The following is a 21604-nucleotide window of genomic DNA, read 5'->3' as shown; positions in this document are numbered from 1 at the left end:
CCCAGCTCCCTCAGGCTACATGTCGAAGTGTCCTTGGGCAAGACACTGAACCCCAAATTGCTCCCAGTGGCAGGTATGAATGTGATAACTGGTTGATGGTTGGGTACTTTACATAGCAGCCTCTGCCATCAATGTGTGAATGTGTCCAGTCCTCCATTTAGCACTCGTAAAATAATTCCTATATGTTAATGCCAGTTAATGACACTGTCACAGTAACCATATTTACAGCTGGGTGGGTGGTAAAGTCACTGCAATGGCGTATTAGTCATTTTCACTTATTCTGAAAAGGGTTGATGAATAATTTGGCCAATCATAATAACATCAGTATATTATCAGTCAAAAGAAACACATCAAACAGCTTATTTTATAGTGTCCTCTGTTATACTGATAAACATTGAAAAACAGTGGAGCTATTTACTGTACCTGATATTAATGTTAGGTTACTATAAAAACTGTGAGGGGCAATCACACTTGCCAATGATTGAGTTTGGTAAGGAAATCATCATGCAGGGTCGAGTGTGTGTGTGTGTGTGTGTGTGTGTGTGTGTGTGTGTGTGTGTGTGTGTCTCCTGATTAAGACCAGGTGTGGGAAGCCTTTAAATATGCCCTTGGGTTCCAGTGCTCTGGGCTGACTGATTATCTCAGCATCAGAGATAGTGAGAGGTTCTCTCTGGTTTAGAAGTATTTCCTTGAAAGTTACGTTTCTTGTCAGCTGCTCGGCAGCTGTGGTTTAGTTTCACCTCATTGAAGTGTTTTTTAGTAAAGGGAGTTTTTTTGTTTTTTTTTAGCTCATTATTATTTTTGTGGTTTTCCCTCTGGGAAAACTTGAAGACAACCCCGGTCTGCAATTGCGCCCAATCCCCCATTATCCTGACAAAAACATGGTCTAACTTTCTATAACTGGCTTCCTAATTCATGATATTTTTCACGAGACATTATTAAAAACTTTTAATGAAAATGAGGTAATTTATTAGTTTCAAATACAAGCAAAATATCTTATGTGGCTTATGACACAATGGAATTATTACAATATTATACAGAAAATGCTCTTTGTTATTTGTTTTAGCAATTACATATATAATTTATATCCTTAGATTTTTATTTGATTATACTGTATTTGCATTTATGTAAAGGCAATGTCTCGAAGCCAGAATCTCACAAGGGAATGTCAGGCTCAGAGTGGATGTCACATCAGAGGAAGTTGCCAGCACAGGGCCCTGGCCTGCAGGTGAAGGAAACAGGCCAGCTCACAGGCAGAGGAAGTGGTACGAGCTGTATCAAAGGGTATGAGCATATACATTATATTATTATATATTTACAATACATATTACTAATCCTAACTTGAATCAAGTAGAAAAAGATGAATTCAGATGAATGAATGTATGTTATGAGTAAATATTTTACATCATTTCTGTATCGACACAAAATGTATCAATGATTTAACCCATGTTTAATCAAATATATCGAACTATTGTTTCTAGAGTGAGAAATGTCCCATGCAGAGCCATGGACACATGTCCTTGTTTGGTCAAAAGAGGAAGTGCATGTGTGGATTTCATGCTCAGACGGAAAAACTGGTTAATTAAAGACCCAAGTCATGTGAATATATGTTTGCTTATCAGTACACAAACTAATTAGTGATATATCTACTCTCTCATGGAAAAACAGTCAATTGGAGCATGTTTTGCTCAAGGGCCTGAAGGGCACTCCACTAGAGCTTTGGGTCGGGTCCAAGGCACTGTGGGGTACCAGACTGCAGCTGGGGTGCGTCCAAAGATTCTCAGGACAACAAAGTGCAGCAGTGGGTCCTGACCAAAGGGCTGCAGGGCAGCAGAGTGCACCAGTGGGACCAGATCTTGGAGCCGGGGGCCATAAGCAGCGGCCGTTATTGAATTTGTCAATGGTATTTATGCCTTTAATGACCTTCATAAATTGGCCTGGAATATTATCCTCTCATGACACAGCCCTTTGCAGCATTATTGCCTCAGTGAGTAATCATACAACTCACTAAAGCAAACTTTTTCCAAAGATATTAAAGACTATTACAATCCATTCGAATGACACCTAAATGTAAGTTAATAAGTAAAGCATTATTCATACAGCACTTTAAAAAAATCAGAAAGCAAAAAATAAATAAATCACAAGATCAAAAATGTATATTATTCCTTGCTGTGATTCTCCAGGCTTTAGACCCTCAGACAGATACTGAAATGTCAGTGCCTGTCTCTATTCCCATAGTAGAGGTTGACACTTTGTCAGTAAGTAATTTAACATTTAATTTCATACTGTGTAGAGCCTCATCGGTGTCTTTTGCCAGTTTCTGCATACTTTCCAAGCAGGTCTCTCTTGAGAATGAAACCATCTCAATGAGATTACCTGTCTAAAGAAAGTATAAATCAAATAAAATACTTAATACTGACTGCTGACTCTGAGACAGAAGCACCTGAAACATTGTCAGCTCAGCTGCCCTGTTTCTTGTCAGAGGGCTTGCCACCTGAAGACCACAAATGGATTGTAAAGGCTATTTCAAAGTTGGGGCCAACTTCAGCTTCAAGACCACCTGAAGCTCTGGTACTCTCCACCCCAGCCACCTGTACCACCAGACTTCTGCTCCAGACTGCTTTTTTGCCCACCCATGCACTACTTGTATGGATGCCCTACAAATTGTTGAATGTAAAGATGTGTCCCATCTGTCCCAACCCTGCTTGTGAGCAGCACCACCTTACTGTTGTGAGCTGCACAAGAGGGCACGCCGGGTCCTGGACGTGGACAGGATCTAATATATGGTGACAGAGACTTTGACCAAATGTAGAGCCACTCATATGTCTTGGAGCCAAACTGCAGCTTGATTGGTTCACAGATCGGAATTTCAGGTCATCCTCACACAAGAGTGAGTACCGCTGTTGTTTTAAGAACATTCTGATTATTGCCAATTAATGTCGAATTGATGGGCCTAGGACAAATCACAATTGAGAAAGATTTGTTTAAAAAAATTATAACTTACACTTATCACTATATACTTGCCATATACTGTTATATCTATCAGGTGGTTATATCTTCATATACTGTACTGTACTTACTACTTACTTTTACTGCACTATTTTATAATATTTTAATGTTAATTGTTATATAGTATATTATATAGTGTATTATATTGTAGTTATCTATATGTATATGTTCATACACACTAGTTTAGTGTACAAAGTGATCAATAATCTGGCTCCTCCCCCACTAAAGGAGTTCATAACACTGCGCTCAAATAATGGAAGGACAACGTGCGTTACAGCACAGATCTACTGACTTTGGCAGATCAGTTTTTTCTATCAGAGCTACAAAGTTTTGGAACTTATATTTGAAATTATATTAGAGAGTGCTGCAGTTTTAATGATTTTAAATGTAAGATGAACTCATGTACCCATCACACATAAACGCTAACAGCTTTTGTGTTTTAATCTTGTGAAATGTTGTTGTTATATAGTGAATATTTACTGTCTGGTAATTGTGTTTTTTATTCTTTTTACTTGTAATTGTTCTTTGTTTCGTGCCCAGGGACTACAGATGCAAATTAGCTTAACTTAACTCTGGTACAGCTAAGAAGCTGTACATTGTCCCTGGCAAATAAACAAATAAAAAAAATAATGCACATTATTACGATATTATTACCATACCATACTGTATACAATATTATATTACACTATACTATATTATACTATATAAGTGCACTTTTTACCGTTATATTACTTATGCACTGTATTTATTTGCCACTTTACACTGCACCTAATTGTACCATATCGTTAACCTTTGACCTCAGACCATACTGTATTATCTCATCCTGCATACCATGTCACTTTATCCCATAACTTGTCACTTACTCTTACTTGTATAACAGTTGTATATGCCTCATATTTTTATTTTTATTTACTTTATCTATTCTTATTTTTGTACTGTATTTACTTACTGGCTATTTTGTCTTTGTACTGCTGCAACACCCGAATTTCCGATATCGATAAAGGATTATCTTATCTTATTATAATTGATAGTTTTTATATAATTATTTCTATATATATTTATTTATTTTATATATTTATGTTATAATTACTGACATTAAAATACTGTTAGATAAAAAAACAGCAAGCAAAAGTGCAAACAAATCATTTAAAATGATGTGAATAAAAGGATCATTTTTAATATTTAATTAAACAACTATTACAATCTCATTTTGATGTGAACAAGCCACAAAATTTAATTTCAAATTCGAAAAACTATTTCAAAAATAGACCCAAAAAATGCCATTTAAACCAGCAAAGCACAACAACAAGTAAACTGTGACTCAAAACTCACACCAGCAAACTGTCTCTGTTGCATTGCTGCAGTCCTCATGTCCTCATGAGCCCATTTCATACATTTCTCACATCTGATCCATTTGCCACCACTAATTGAGAACAGCTCAGTGTAGTAGAGACATTCAGCATCCTCATCTTCCTGGGTCTTCTTCTTTCCTTGCATCTTTTTATTTGCTTGGGGCTTTTTCACTGTTTTCTTGCTCTTGGCCTTCTCCTCCAGGGCTCTCTTGTAGGGTGAGGCTGTAAGCACTGCTGCTGACTCAGCCTTACATTTTCTGGGCCTTCTCTGCTGTAACTTTGGCTGAGGTGAGAGTGCCAGGATAAAATAAAAAATAGGTTAACAGGGAAACAGACAGAACAAGGAGTTCCATGTTTGCAAATACTAATACTATTATATACGAAATACTTATACTAAAACTATATTCATTATCAATAACTATGGGAGACAGAGAAATATCTGTCACACTGAGCATCAATTACTGGCAGAACTGCTTAGTTTGTAAGTTGCTAAAAGGAGGAGTGAGCTATGAGCTTTATCAGAATCAATTACAGTTTAAAGGTACAGCAGGTATTTAGCCACTTGAATGAAACAAACAGTGATTCATGTAACTGGCCTTACAGCTTACAGCCTAACAGCTTTTCTGCCTAATATTATGTGTGAAAATGTTTAAACCTTCAGAAATGAAAATTCTAAGCTTGTCTGAACAGTATGTTGTTTCTTCTATTTGAAAAATGTCTTAAAATTTGATTAATGGGGAGTAAATGATTATTATTTCACAGCACTGTAATCCTGCTGTTAGTGTTAATTGGGAAAGTAATTTAAAGTTACAGAACATGCCACAGCCACAGCCACACCTAGAACATTCTCCCCCAGCCTCCACTGGAGAAACCTTTTACTATATTCTCAGATCATCGTTTTTAAAAATGAACCTGTTTTTCCTGTTAATAAATAACTGATGTGTATGGTAAATCTAAAAACTAATGAGGCTCGTCAAAAATATGCTAAATATGTATAAATATGTTTTCAAAACTATTTTAATGTTTTTTAATGAGGGATACATATTTAAAGCCCATTTGTCTAACATTGTACTACTTAAACTGCCTTAGGCAGTGTTGTGTTGCTGATGAGTTTGTTTTATAATAAAAGCGAGCCACAGACCCTGCAGTGAAGGAAGCTGGAAGAGATAAGATTACTGTGGATCCCAAAGGAAAGGTACTGTATATTATGTCACTGGAGCTAAATCAGTGAGATAATGCATATTTATTTTTACCATATGGAGTTTATAAGAGGAGGATATAGTAGGTATGCACATTATGTAGAATTTGAATGGAATGAGGCAGGGTGACAGGTCAAAAGACGAAAGGGACGGGGCAGGAAGAGAAGAGTGGAAAGTGATGGGAGGATAGGGAGATAGAAAGCATACTCCAGAATATTGTAAAATTGTATTTTTATGTTTAAAAAAAGGAGCTAAAGTGTCATTATTATCTGCCTGAATGAAAAGAGTGAGAAGACCAGGAGTTCTGCAAACCAGTATAAAGGACAGACTATCTTCAGGCCATATAAGCTTGAGGAGTCTTATGCAAGAGTAGCAACAAGCAAGTTACACACAGAAGCAAGGGAAGGAGTAAATCATGTATGTATGAGTAAAACAAGGAGGGACATGAACTGTGGTTGCTTTAACTGAATTGTGGAGTAGAAACAACATTGCTGATTGATCATACAAGACACACTCTGCTCATAACAGCAACTGAGAAATGAGATGAGGCCTTTGATACATTAGTTACAAGGTGCTTTGTATCCAGATTGTGGTAAAGCACAAGGGTATAGACGTGGAAAGGTCAGACTCATTAATTGAATAGCTCCTTTTTTTCCCCGCTGAGCAAATTTTTCTTGTGGGATTGTTTGTTCACTTGTGCTCTACATGTCCACAGCAAATGGTGCATTATGCCAAGCGAAGTTGCTGATTTGAGACGTGATCTGTCGGGGGGCTGAAGAAGTGAAAAGGTGTTTAGTAGATATGTAAATGAATGTGTGCATTTCCTTTTTTTTTGCTTTGGTTTGCATATGTGCAATCATGCAGGTCAAAGATGATCATTTTGTGCAGAAAAGGATTTATAGCATATGACTGGATACTTGCCTGGAATGCTTACATCACATATCCTCAGATTTACAATATCCAAGGTAAAGTGCAAGTGCAGATGTTTTCCATTTATTCTTGCTTCATTTCAACTACATATTTATAGTTTTCAAAGTGATATTCAGTGAAATATGGCTTTAATTTGCATATCAAAGGGCCTCAGTAATTTTATGAGATAAATCTTTGTATAATTCCTTTTTTCATCCTGCGTGAGAGGCAGGTTTACACATGCAAGGAACATGTCAAGCTTTAGAAGTTAATATTATCATGTCATAGTGGTTTATTAGTAGGTTATGCATTCATGTGTCTTTGTGTTTCTAACAGTTGCCAAATATCTTAAAGTTGTGATCACTTTCGGCGAACAGTGTGTAGTTGAGTTGTGTGGGAGATGTGAGTGCATCTCTATGAGATGTACCACAAACATGATCCCTGCATGATCCAATCTGTCATTGCATTTAGTCAGCTCACCGTTATTCAGTGTTTGGAGAACTTTTGACCTTTCTCTCTGTCTCTCTGCTTTTTCTCCTCTGCTTGAGAAAGAAAAGTCCTCCACACTACTCCAAACATTTTTCCACATTAGGAGCTCTCTTAAGGGCTGAGATGCTTTGTAGTATCATTTAAGCTATATTTTAAGCTCTCTGAGAGTATTCTCAACATGTTTGTGAATATGGGACCAAGAGTCATCCACAAGAGGACTCATGGCTGAAATGCTTGACACAAAGGATGAAGATGAACTGGCACAGAGGGAGAGGAACACTCAGATTAATTACTATGGTGACAATGACGACAATGAAACACACAGTCATGGCAGGGCAGACAATCACACTGGTGGGAGACACATGAGGGCGGGACAAACACAAAATAAAACAGGAAACAATAATGTAAGGTCTTAAGAAAACACGGCGTAAGAGGCAGAGCTGGACATGACAGCAGGTTCCTTTTGCTAAGAGACTAGAAATTGAAGTAAACAGAAAGCCTCTGATCCACGATCCTTTCTTTACCACTGTCCAGTTGAGCATAAATTGTGCTTAATGCTAACCCTACTGTCAAGTCCTCCTCTTGTTCAGCTTCTAAAGGACACAAGGACAACTCAAATTTCCAACTCAATCAATTTTTTTTCTTTTGGCTTTGTCAGTTGATTGGTGTGTTCAGTAAATTAGGTTGTAAACCTTTAAAGACAGAGAAACAGTTAACATTTTAATTAAACATTTTAATTAAACATTTTTAAATGAATTTTAAATGAATTTAAACATTTAATTGAACATAAATGAATTAACCACTTAAGCCTTTTAAATGGAATAAAGAAAAATCTAATTTCATGAATTTTCCACATTTTCAGTCAAGTTTTAACATTTAACAGAATTGTAACATTTTTAACTTTGTATTATCCTTTTGTATCTTATACTTTAAATTTTTCAAACTCAAAATGATAGGTAATCTTAGTGCAAACTCATTCAACAGAAAGTCAATGAAGTCAATGCTGCAATGTGTTCCTTAACCAATCTATCTTAACTAATCTACACAGCAGTTAAACATAAACTTGAACATATAAAGCAGCATTACAAACACCATGAAAGTAAATAAAACATTTCACCTACCATTGGAGTCTTTGGATTGAACCTCTGAGTGAACTTGGAGCTTCTTTTCTCTGAAGTTTGTCTGAATGACTGACCTCCATTTCTTCTCAGGTGGTCCAAATCAGTGACAATGACTGATTAGGTGACAAGCAGCTTTGCTGCTGCTGGTACACTCTGGGAAGAGTAGTTCTTCTAGACCCATTCCTGAGATTCAGCTCAACACTTACATTACCAAGCAGAAAAAATATTTACATAAACTGTAGCTCAAATCATGGAACAGGACAACAACACAAGTTTCTTCTCACACATCAGCACTTGATTGTGTTTGATTGCATTGTTTGTCTCAGAAGGCAAGGCAAGGCAAGGTTATTTTTATAGCACATTTTAGCAACAAGACTATTGAAAGTCTTGTTGCCTGTCCAGTCCTGTCCTTCAAATAAGAACCAAACCAGTTTAGTACTGTGCCAGAAAGTCCAACCCAGTTTTCCAGATGAGTAATATCTTATGGTCAACTGTGTTGAATGCAGCACTAAGATCGAGTAGTACTAAGACTGAAACTCTGCCCCTGTCTGTTTTTAAGCGGATGTCATTAATCACCTTGACGAGAGCCGTCTCAGTGCTGTGGTGTGGTCGAAAGCCTGACTGGGACATCTAAACAGTTGTTCACTGTCAAAAAGTGGTTAAACTGTTGAAAGACAGCCTTTTCGATTATCTTACTTAAAAATGGTAGATTGGATATAGGCCTATAGTTCTTCATCTGTGACTTGTCTAGGTTGTTCTTTTTTAACAGTGGCTTGATGACTGCTGTTTTCAAGGCCTGTGGGAAGACACCTGAGAAGAGACAAGTTCACAACCTGTATCAGATCTGGTACCATGACTTTTGAGACCTTTTGGAAAAAATCAGTTGGCATAATATCAAGGCAGCAGTGGGAGGATTTAAGGGGTTGTATGACGTCTTCCAGGTCTTTATTGTTGATCAGATAAAATTGTGACATGGTGTTTAAATTGGTTTTAGCTGAATGCAGCACATAACCTGAACCTGATACTGAGTTACTGACTGATTGTCTGATTTTCAGATTTTTTTCTGTAAAGAAGGAGGCAAATTCATTGCAGGCCCAGGCTGAGTGGAGTTCAGGTGCTACTGACACGGCGAGGTTTGTTAGCCTGTCGACAGTAGCAAACAAGGCACATGTGTTATTATTGTTCTTGGTGATGATGTCAGAGAAGAACGATTGTCTTGCATTCCTCAGTTGTGAATTATAAATGCGAAGTTTGTCTTTATAGATGTCATAATGAATCTGAAGATTTGTTTTTCACCACCTGCGTTCAGCTTTCCGACACTCTCCTTTTTCAGTTGTTACCAGTGTGGTATTTCTCCAAGGGGATCTTTTCCTACCAGAGACAACCTTCGTCTTATTGGGAGCGATGGAATCCATCACATTTGCAATTTAGAATTAAAATTATCTACCAAGCCATTGACTGAGACCCAGGACGGGGCAGGTGTGGAAGAGAAAACCTGGTTAAAATGTTGCTGGTGCTTTCAGTGATACGCTTTGTAATTGCTTTTGTTTGAGTAATTGTCTGCACTAAGAAAACACAGGAGTGAGCAGAGAGGGCAACATCTGTCACCACAACCTTGGAGATGTTCAGACCCTTGGAGATAATTAAGTCCAGAGTGTGCCCCTTATTGTGTGTGGGCTCTGTCACATGCTGAGTCAGCCCATAGTTGTCAAGAGTGTAACACAGTTCTTTAGTCCCTCTGTCCTGAGAGTTGTCAACATGGATGTTAAAATCACCAACAATTACAACACAGTCAAAGTCAATGCAGATGAAAGACAGCATTTCATTAAAGTCATCAAAAAAGTTTGCACAGTATTTAGGCGGCCTGTAAATATTCAGGAGCATGGCCCGAGGGGAGGACTTCAGCTGCGGAGCCACATATTCAATGGAAGAAATATTTCCAAAGAATAGCTGCTTGCATTGAAAGGACTCCTGAAACAAAATTGCAACTCCACCTCCTCTCTTATGCACTCTAGCCTCGGTAATAAAACTAAAGTTGGGAGGGGTTGACTCAATAAGAACAGCGGCACTGTTATTTTGGTCTTACCAAGTTTCAGTTAAAAACATAAAATCAAGTTTGTGCTCAGTAATAAGATCATTGATTAAAATGTTTTCCCTGCCAGAGATCTGATGTTTAATAAAGCCAGCTTTAATGACTGAGGAGCCTTGTCTGCTCAAATGATTGGGACAGATTGTGGCTCACAACGAATGGATGCTAAATTTGCAGAATCACATCAGTGCTTCCTGTTTCGCGGTAGATTCGCCTTTCTTTTTCTATTACATATCAGGACAGAAATTGTGGAACCTATTGGCATACAGGGCCCGGGCTTATCCTGGAAAGAGTCATGACTGCCATTATCCTTACAGCCTGGACCCTCCACATATCAGTTTGACCTTGGTACATTTTGTCACTGTATTTTTATTGAATTTTTCACAGATACAGAATACAGCAGGAATGACAGATATAATGAACAAAGAAAAAACTAAATTAAACAAAATAGAAAAAGCAACCAACAACAATAAACAAAAACAGACAAATAACAACAACAAAATAAAGAAAACTAAAAAAAACTAAAAAAAACAAACACCAGTTCACAGAGTAGTTTGCATATACAAAGCAATACCACTTTCAAGGGGCAGGCGGCAGAGTCAGACGTTCCACATAAGAAATGAAAGGCTGCCACACTACATCAAATTTCCCAGTGGATCCGTGCAGGGTGTATCTTATCTTTTCTATTTTAAGGAAGTGCATGACCTCACAAATCCACCTGCCAAAGGAGGGGGGGTGGTCACTCTTCCAATTCAAAAGAATGAGACGAGTTGACGGGTTGAGTAAGCCATGCTGCTTAATTGTGCTTTTGTCAGAGTATGAGTTGAATTGTTCGACCTGCGATCTCTGAATACACTGCAAATATAGAAGATCAGAATGTTGTTAGGTTTGGACATGACCAAAATGTGTGATAAAGGCTGGCAGGAGCTTGCTTGCATCTCTCACAGGTAGGACTTACCCCAGAGAAAATGTTTGAGAGCTTGACCTTAGACATATGAAGCCGGTGTACAATCTTAAATTGAGTAAGGCCACGCCTTTCACAAATGGATGATAAATTAATATTTTCAAGTATCTTAGACCATTGATTTTCTGATATGCTGGTTTCCAAATCATTTTCCCAGTTTTCCTTGATAATTGAGAGGGATGCATTTCCATATCAAATGTAGCTGTATAAAGCCTGGATATTGTTCCTTTAACCTGGTTTGGTTTCTAGGATTGAGTCAAGAGATGTTTTTGGTGGCAGGGAGGGAAGTTGAGTAAACTGACTTCGTATAAAGTGTCTAATTTGTAAATAGCGAAAGAAATGATGTGCTGGAAGAGCAAACTCATTCTTAATTTGATCAAATGACATAAGAATGTCTTCTTTATACAATAGCCTAATGTTCAAAATTCCCTTTTTGAACCGCTGATTAAATGCATTGTCTTTAAGGGAGGCCCGGAACAAGTGGTTGGCTGCAATTGGGGCATAAATACTTGGTACATTTTGAACACAAGCAACCTTATCAACCTTATCAGGCTGGGCAGACAGAGTATGTTGCCGCCGAACAGGAGGGGGAGGGCGTCGTGGCTGTAATGGCTGTGTCGGAACTGGTGGAGGTGGGCGCCATGCAGGGTTTATGGGAGAGGGGGTGCATCTAGTTCCAGCATTGACCAGCTCCTTCATCTGGTCAGTGAACTCCAAAAGGGAGGAGGAGGGAGAAAGGGTGATTAAGGAAGAGGATGACCTGGCTGGGGTTTGAGGGGGTGAGACACAGGTGTTAGTGAAAGGGTTGGAGGGGGATGGAGTCCCCACCTCTCGGCTTTGATGTCTCTCCAGTTCAGAACTCTCCTCGGGCGGGGGCAGAGGCAGACGGGGTTCTTCCTTGAGGTTTCCGCTGTGAAATCTTATGTCTTCATTCCGACCCTATGTGCAGCATGATATTTTACACTGTGGGATGTGCAGGATTCTTCTGCCATGTCAGAGACCATATCCTTGGGAAAACAGAGCACTTTGGTGTTGTTACTGCACATACTTTGCACATCTCTCAAGGCAGTGTCGCCCACAGTCAGAGTTTGAGGCCCAGGCTTTAGCTTTCCCTGCAGCCTTTTGCTTTTTGACATGCTTTCAGTCCTAACCCTACTGCCTGAGGATGGAGAGTTGCCTAGCTCATCAGATGAAGATCCAGGGTTTGTTGCTAACCCTCCCTTTCGCAGCTGTGTCTTACCAACTACCGGGGTTGAGGAGGCGCTCTGCCTGGGAGGTAGTGAAGGCCAGCCGGTCTCATCACATATCCCAGCGCGCTGTGCTCTGCCCGTTATTCGTCCTCCCATTTCCCAGGAACGTGATTTACTCTTGGGTTTTGCCCCAAGATAGTTCAAAGGAGGACTACCACTCGAAGATTATTTACACAGTACAGAGCCCACCTGTTTCTTGGTAGTTTTGTCTGTGTTCCTTAGCCATGTGTTAGCTGGCTGTTGTCCACTGTTTTGAGTTAACGGTAAGGTGCTGTCATTCCCACACAGGCCGTTCACCTCCACATTCACTTCTAGGCGGTGAATTTTGGCCTCCAGCACTACTTCTAAGTGCTGCAGCACAGGCTTGTGCTGTTGTTAGGCCACAGTCATGTAGCCCTGCGTAGGTCATAAAATTGTTGAAATATGCCAACAGACCTATTAAAAATCTATAAAAAATTACAGTCCCAGTGATTTATAATTATCCAGGATCCACTGTCCATTAGTTAGCGTGAAAAAAAATGAAGATTTCAGCAAAAGAATTTAAGCAAAGCGGAGAGGGAGCAGCAAAGCGTCTGCACTGTAAGAAAGCAGGGAGTAGTAGTTATAAACCAGAAGGTTTTGCAGCTCTGATAAATTACTGTCAAGTGAATGTATGAAAAAATCAATCAATCAATCCCATGCTGAGCTACATCAGACAGAATGTGACGCATCCTCACTCATCATATTATTGATCTAGATGACAGCTCAAACAACTGTCTGACTCATTCACTGTGTGGCTTTTGCTGTTTGATGCAGCACAACGGATTATTTTTCCTGAAGCATAATAAGACATATTTTACAAATTCATACGATTTGATCATTTACTTGACATCTGCAGTGATTAGCAATGAAACAATGGCTCCTTACATCGGACAGTAGACAGAAATGTACTCATCTACCTGTATGTTGATGATAGTTGGAATTATTTGACATATTCACTGACTATGACTGACTATTCTTTATTTAAGCAGTTACCGATTTGAGGAATCATAGTGAGCGGGGATGTGGATTAGAAATTATAATATTTAGCAATTTGGTAGCTAGGTAGATTTAGCAACCTATATTGACTTTGCAGCTATATTTCTGACATGCATGCACGCAGTCCCCCAATTGCACTCGTGTTAGTTGCATACGGGGCCATGATTGACTTCAAACTAGTTGTTAAGGCCTGTGGGCATAAATAAATAAATAAACTTTCGCCTTCAGTGAATTTGCACACATCATCCTGCAGCTCAAACAAGTGAAGTAACAATAAGATAGAAATATAGTTTTGAGTCGTTATGGCTGGCTTAAACACTGAGCATAATAATGGACACAATGCCAGGAGAGATATTGTATTATTGCCTTTTAGTTTATTTGAATATATAAATGACTGAAAACCTGATACCAAATATCACAAAAGGTGTTGCTGCAACAGGATGGAGAAAGAGAGAGAGAGATGAACAAAGGCTCTGCCTAAATAGACGTCAGCACAGGTGCCTGCAATCAGGTGATTCACATGAGCACTCAAAAGGAAACACTGAAATAAAACAGGATGCAACAGAGTGGAGGGGGGCTTGCAGTTCTTGAATTCTCTTGCGGTGTTTCCGATACTATCATACTAATCATACTAACCGTGAAGTAAAATTGAGTATGTCATGCGTTCCCATCTCAAAGTATGCAATTTTGTGTATGCGAGAAATGCCCGGATGTATCCTAGATCGGCCCGGATATTTGAGAATGAGACGGGAGCAAATGCATTGCGGCTATTCAGCTTCTACTATGGCGGAGGTGGACCGGAGATCAGACCGGACATACGTAAACGATTAAGTCACGTGATACGGAGAAGCGACCTGAGTATAATGCCGCCGGCATCCTCATAGTCAGGTTAGGAGGCAGCATGCAGTACATACTGTTTGAGCATGTAGTAGGCAGTATGTTAGTATGTGGTTTCGGACACAGCATTGGAGAATAGTAGGCAACAGTTTATTCATTGCTCCTTTGGGTCGTCAAGGCAATGTCAAAGTGATGACTGCACTTCTTCATACAAGTGCCAATACAAATAATTAGAATATTCATGTTGTATTGTAATAAAATAATTGTGGAATATTATTATTATTATATATATATAAAATGAATTGATAGAAAGATTGTATGATTCACTCGATCAGATATATATTATAATCTATTAAGTTCTGTTTTTCAAAATGTCAAAGAAATGATTGGTTAAATGTAAATCACATATGTGTGTCCAAGGTTGTGTCCTTTTAGATTTCTGCTGTCACACAATGTGTTGAATGCTATTTAATTTATGCTGCTTGATTGATGCAGCAGGTAATCAAATGTTAAGGCTGAGAGAAAAAAGATACTAAAAGAAAGATACCTGAAAACTCTACATAAGTACAATGGGAAAGTATGTGGACTTGTGTTACTTCCCAGCTCAGGTCATAACCTACCTTGCATGAAGCTCGTGGTGGCAGCATCATGCTGTTGGGATGTTTGTCTGCAGCAGGCTTTAATAACTTGTGATAGTGGAGGATAAAATAAATGTAACAAAACACAGAGAAATCCCGGAGGCAAACATGCTGCACTTGTGAGAAGATCTTTGAGCAAGAAAACAACCCTGCGCAGAAAGCTAAAGCTGCACATGAAAGGCTTTTAAAAATCAATGGTAATGTGCTGAAGTGAAGTTGAGTCCTGACCTCAATCAATTTCAGAGTTTGTGGCTGAACTTCAAAAGAATTTATATTCTCACCAGGCTCTGATCCCGCCAAGGGACCCTGGTGCCACGTGGAACTTTCACTGACGAGTGAGGCTATGAAAAAGTAGCATGAATATCAACATGCAAAATATAGTTTGTATTGGTAGATTAGACTGTTCTCTGCTAAGCCTGTCATTAAATAAAAATAGACCAATTGGGAGGAAGTGTTGTCAGGTGACTGTGGAAGTGACACATATCAATTATGAAATCAGTGCAGCTCGAGTGCACTTATTCAGATCAAGATGGAGAGAGTTATTTTCCCTTTTCTTTGATTTTCAAGTGTTGAAAATGTAAACATGAACTAAGAGATCTTGAATAACTTAAAGACAACTTATTGTAATTTAACGATGGATCAGACCACCTGACTAAAGTATTCTCGATGTGGCTGATGGGGACTGGAAATGGCGGAGCAGAGCAGGAAGAGGGGCTGAAGGCTGAGCAATTTGGAGGCAACAGACAAGAATAAAGCTGGGCGTGGCAGGTTTTTCAGGTGGAGCATGCGTGGTGAATCCTAAGACACAGAACAAGAATTAGCTGAGGTCATATAGAAAATAATATATCAAAAACTGAGAAGATATGTCTGAGCCGGGGTTTTATACTGCAGTGGCTTGAGTACCTAATCCGGAGGAGCTCAGGAGGATGGAACCAGGAGGCAATGCCCAGCAAACAGACGGAGAGACAGACTGAGAACAATTATGAAACACTACAGAGGGGAATCAGGAAACACAAGGGAGACGGAAAGGCAAAGCTTACACCTTAACCTTCAAGTATAAAACTAAACCAAGAGTGATTCTCGAGCCTCTGTGAGGCCGTACTCAGGCACAGTGGAGTTTAAAAGTAAGATTGGAGTGGATTTACTGATACCAACTGATAACCGCTCCCTCAACCTTAAGTTTTAAAGCATGTAAGAGATGGTGTCCAAATAAAAAATCAAGAAGGCATTATTATTTTGAAGTGATCATACATTGATCAATACCTGTTCATGAATATTATATTCCATTATTCTATTTATTATTATGTTATATTTATACCAATATACTAACCAGCTGTAATTGACACTGGGGTCTTTTAAGCTGAATGCTGGAACTATTATGCCAACAACTTATATTGCGTTATGATGTTTAGAAGTTAACTTTAACAAGTTAACATTTTTTTTCATAGTTTGCCGAATCATTGGAAATTAAACGTTTGACCCGATAATGTCGATGGATGAAAAGTCAGAAGATCACCCGAGGTCTTAGGATTCATCCTGCGTTGAACAACTACTGTGTGAAATGACCATTAACTGTGCTGAAGTCCACCCAGAAGTTGCCAAGACTGCAAATTTTAACCTCATGTTGGAAAAAGTCAGTGATCCTCAGAGTCAGTTGGAATCTCCCTTATGGAACAGTAAATGTCAGTAAAAAACTTTATAGCAATCCCTCAAATAGTGGTTGAGGTATTAAAATATGGACCAAAGTTGTTGATCTCTTGGGCCAAAACGTAAAACCCGTAAATCGCTGAAATTGAAAACTGCTAAATTACTATGAAGACTATGTACATGAGGAAAGTACTGACAAGAACTTAGATCTTGGCTGTAATGTAAGTGCCACACTTGTGAAATGAGCAATCTGACAAAGACTAGAGGTCAGAGCTGCTCTATATAAAGTACGAGCTTGCCGCATGGATGTGTTACAGGTGTGAGGGTTGATTGGCAGCAGGAAGCAGGTGATTGGTAGAAGGGGGAAATGGAGAACCACGCCCAGATAGACACACACTTGAGTTCTAAAGAATCGCTAGCCTGGCATTATCTCTTGGGGTTTGAAATTGAAAAAGAGTTCAAATCAAGTATTTTTTAGAGCAAGTTAAGATTCATACACGTTTACATGATCACTGTGGTAGAAAGCTCAGGGGGTGTCATTTGTTTTGAGATCGGTCTATTATGGTGGCCGAGTAGAGGATCGACCCTTCTCTCCTTTTCTCAGACAAATGTAGCTGAGCGTAAGTTCAAGCAGGAAGACTGTTCATACTCATTCATTCATTAGCATCATTCATTCATGTCACGTTCTCTCTCTCCTGCTCTGTCCTTCCTGTCTGGTGATCAGCTGATTATGGGCGTATAGTATTTAAGTACTAAACCAACCATTAGGTCAGCTAGATGAGAAAGTCCTTCTCACAGCTGCTAAGGTTCAATTCGATTCAAATGGGCCCTGTGCTGCATGTCAGCCCCCTCTTCTCCCTCACATTTTGTGTCAAATACAAGCAAACAATACCTGCAAAAAATCTTGTGATAAATGGATGCTTAAATTAAAAACAAAAGGACACATTGATTATGTTATGTATTTATTTTATTTGGTGTGTAGCATTTTTTATCACTGTTTTATAAAGCTTTCAGTTGAAGAAAATCAAGAGATGACTCATTGCAGCATCTTTGTTTGACTGGATTTTTGGATTTCCAAATCATCTACAGAATAAACATAAAATATGACAGTTCAGACTTCCTTCCTTTAAAAACTCTACGTTGACTTTAGTAGAGAGGCTTGCAAAGTCTGCTTCTTTTCTCTTAAGCTCTGAGTCAGTGAGAACAAGTTAAGCATCTCCACAGCCCCCCAGTTGGTAAACATGTCTGTCCCGCCATAAAATCAATGCAGGAACAGCGATAAAGCCTTCAACTGGAGTCAACACACTAAGCTCAGCAACTCAATTTCCAGATTAGAGAAATGTTTGGAGTCAGATAAGTCAAGAAAAAGGAATACATTATAGAATACAACTGATCTTGTGAAAAGTAGCTTAAGGCTCTGTTTGATTGAGGGTGTCACAAAACCTGTTATTCTGTCTGAATGATGCAGACAGCTCTTAGGTCAAGCTATAACAGCATGCTTTATCCCTCCCTGTTGCGCTTCAATTTAATGGTTTGACAACTCAGACTGAATAGTGTTTTTACCTTCAACTGAATGAACCTGTGATCAAGTGGGAATCACCAACATTCACTTTAGTCAGTAGCTGAGCTGAAGTGAAACTTGTTTTTGACTCAAGTTTTAGACTCAATTCAAACAAGATGGCAGACTTTCAAACGGCAGAGAAATACACTTTAAAAATGTTTGGTTTCAACTCAATCGAATAGCTAGTGTTTTAGACATGTTTAAGAAACGAAAGGGCCCTTGAAACAAATTATCTTTAACATAATAGCTAAAGTGACGTTAGTTATGCTAGCTACTTAGCCCACTAGCTACTTGTTTCTTGGCAACAGGAGCGACGTTTGGTGACGCAAGGGTAGACCAGACCGTCTCATTTCAGTTCGGCTTGAATGGTCTACGCAGTCTATGTGTCTGTCTGTCTGTCTGTCTGTCTGTCCGTCCGTCCATATTAGCATGTTAAGAGCAATCCCCGGTTTTTGTTAGTCACCAATGCTACCATGTAAACTAAGATGGAGAACACAGTACAAATCATACATGATACATTTTAACATAACATTTAAGCATGTTGACATGTTAAAAGTAGCTCAATGCAAAGCTCTGCCTTACAAAAACCTCCCAAAGCCGTTTGCGTTACTGTATTCCCCTACTCTAATTATTCAGCTTGCTGAAATTTCTGAAGAACACAAGTTGAAGCAACAGGAGTAGACTTTTTTGGTTGTGTACGAACCCAAATGAAGCACACTGGAATGCAGGGATTGTCGGTAATTATTTTTACTTTTTGCTTCAGCAGGAACAGGAACAAACAGGCAGGTAATTACACATTACAGATCAATATTAAGGCTAGAGACACAAGAGTCTTTGGACTGGGCTGGGGGCTCGGGGCTCCGAACCAGGACACAGGTGAATGCAGTAAATTGATGGCTCACACACACACACACACACACACACACACACACACACACACACATACACAGAGTTCATAAGAGGGTAACAGTACCATGAATGAGCAGGCAGCAGACGTGGTCAGGGAAGCAGCAGGTACAGAACCAGGTCACACAGTGACAAGTGTGGCGACACCGTGAGAGTCTCTGATATGAGTCACAAATTGCCAAACAGCCAATGGGAAGAGGCAAACTGAAACCAGGAATGCTGAGGCAGAATCGTGGTCAGGGACAGAGAGCTAAGGTGATTTTTGGGATAAGACAAGGCAGGCAGGTCAGAGGCAGGCAGCGTCAGCAACAAGAAATCAGTCCAAGAATGAGTTCTGGAGAGTCTTGCATAAGGAGGCAAAGAACAATCTGGCAACGAGTAAGTGTGCAGGAGAGGCTTATATACTGGCTTGATTGCAGATGGCAGCTGTGTGCACAGGTGAGCAGAGTTGGCTGATGAGGTGGGAGTGGCCGGCAGGGAGGGAGGAGGAGAGGTAACTAAATAACTAGCATTACAGTAATTGATGCTAACCCTAACCCTCACCATTCTTACATCGCTAAGGGCTTTTTACACTGCCAGTTCAAGGCGGGATTATTAGGTTGTGACGTTCCGTCTTCTATGTAGAACGCGTGGAGGCGGATTGGTGGGGCGAAGTCGTTCCGCCTCTGAGCCGGCATCGGAGGTAGTAACAGAGTCGTAACAGAGGCGAAACGGCGTCTGTGTAAACTGCAGAGCTGGCGGGGTGGAACAGTACAGTGTGTGTGTATTTGAAGCATGCGCTGTTTGTTTACACCTCGCGCACGTTTTGCTTCCGCAACGGCAGAACGCTATGAGTCCATGGGTCAGACCAGCTGTCGGTACCATCTGAGTGGGCAAAACCTTAGCTATCCTAAATTGTCCATAGGGTCAATATAAGTAAAATAAAATATGATAGTTTTTCAACAGGAGCAGCTTTTCACATTTTGTGAGCATTTTCTTATTTTGCCTTATTTATGCCTTTGCATGATTAGCAAAAAGCACAGAAACAGCCAATATCATATTTACAGAGATGTTATCTTGTACTTAAGGCAACAAAAACATTAATAAAGGTTGTTAACAGTAATTTAAGCAATGTGTTTGAATGGGCAAACACATTTTGTTGTTTTGAAAAGAAAGAAATGCTGTTTAAATAAGTACATATAGGGTGAATAGTAATAGGGTGAAGTGGGACATTAAGCTTAATAATTTATACTAACATCCTACATACTACAAATCAACACTGAGCTCATCATAAGCAAATATCTGATAAAAAATATATAGGCTATATAGGTGCTGCGGCCATGACATCTCTTCAGAGAGCGTAGAACATATTCAACTCTGCAGTGAACTGTGATGGTCAGTAGCTAATAGTGTTCTGTGGGTACCAATTGGTAGTATGTAGGTGTTATATAGTTATGAGATGTAATGGTAAATTTTTGAAATGTGATTTTGTTGACATTGTCCTAGTTTGCCATTAGCTCTTAGTCAGGTTGTAAGATTAGTCTGCCATGAGGTTGGTACACATGGAGTCATAACCAGGTTTGCAAAAGTTTAGTGGCAGGACTTGAAGGTAGAAGGCGACAGTGGAAGGAAGCGTATAAAAGGAAAAAGCTTGGATGCAGATTTGGCAGCTGAAGCTGAACAGCGAGGATGGAAGGTTAGTGTTTGTCCTGTTAGAAGTGGGATGTAGAGAGTTCATAGCATGATCAACTATCTCATTATTGGGAGAACTGGGAGTGCCTGGACACAGTCTGTGAAAGGCTGTAAAGGAGATGTCAGATGAATCAGTTAAAACAAGTCAGTGAGATCTCTGGTGTGGCTGTGACGCCTGACGGAGTCATTGTGGTCGTTGACTTTGGAAATAATCGCATCCTCAAATTCTAAAAAAAGTGTATTTTCTCCCTCCGTTTGCCCTTTTGCAGTTTTTTAAATGAAGGAAATTGTGGAGAGAGAAAGAATCAACAGACACTACTGATGAGGAGAAATAATACCAGTTGGGTGCCAAAACAAATGTAACAGTAATCCTTTCATCTATGCTTTTCCTTCTTCGTACATAATGTTGCCACAAAGAAGAGTTGCTTTGTTAGGATGTTCATAAGGATTTGATAGTACAAGTGTTGTAGTGGACAGTGAGAGCTAGGATGGAGGGGGTGGCTCTGGGACACCAGAGCTAACTTTTGAGCCTCCCCCAGGTGTCGTGTGCCTAACTTGATGGAACACCGGTGAAGGGAGGTGCCTACTTGATGTGTGCCTCTCGCTGCCCATCTTACTAAGTTTGAGTTGTGGGGGCCGTTCAAAGCCATGCGGTAGGGTAGGTAGTGTTGGCTTGGGGTTAGAGTTACCCTTACCTACCTTAGCCTAAATCCCCCATCTTCCTTGCTCCCTCTTCTCTCCTCTCTCAGGGGGAGGTAGAGCATACAACCCGATCTGGTGGGGGTGAGTGCTAGCCCCGGACAGAGCACCTCACCCTGGCTCTGCCTTCCCTGTCTTCCCTACAAACTCTTCTCTCTATCCTTCTCTCTCTATTTGTCCCATGTGTGTTTAAAACATTATTGTAGTATCAGTGTTGTCAATACCAGGAGCTCGTATGAACAGAGC

Source organism: Semicossyphus pulcher, unplaced genomic scaffold (genome assembly GCF_022749685.1).
Source record: "Semicossyphus pulcher isolate SPU_LCO1_2020_fin unplaced genomic scaffold, fSemPul1.0.p SCAF_16, whole genome shotgun sequence".
NCBI classification, from domain to species: domain Eukaryota; kingdom Metazoa; phylum Chordata; class Actinopteri; order Labriformes; family Labridae; genus Semicossyphus; species Semicossyphus pulcher.
This window is presented reverse-complemented; position numbering follows the sequence as displayed.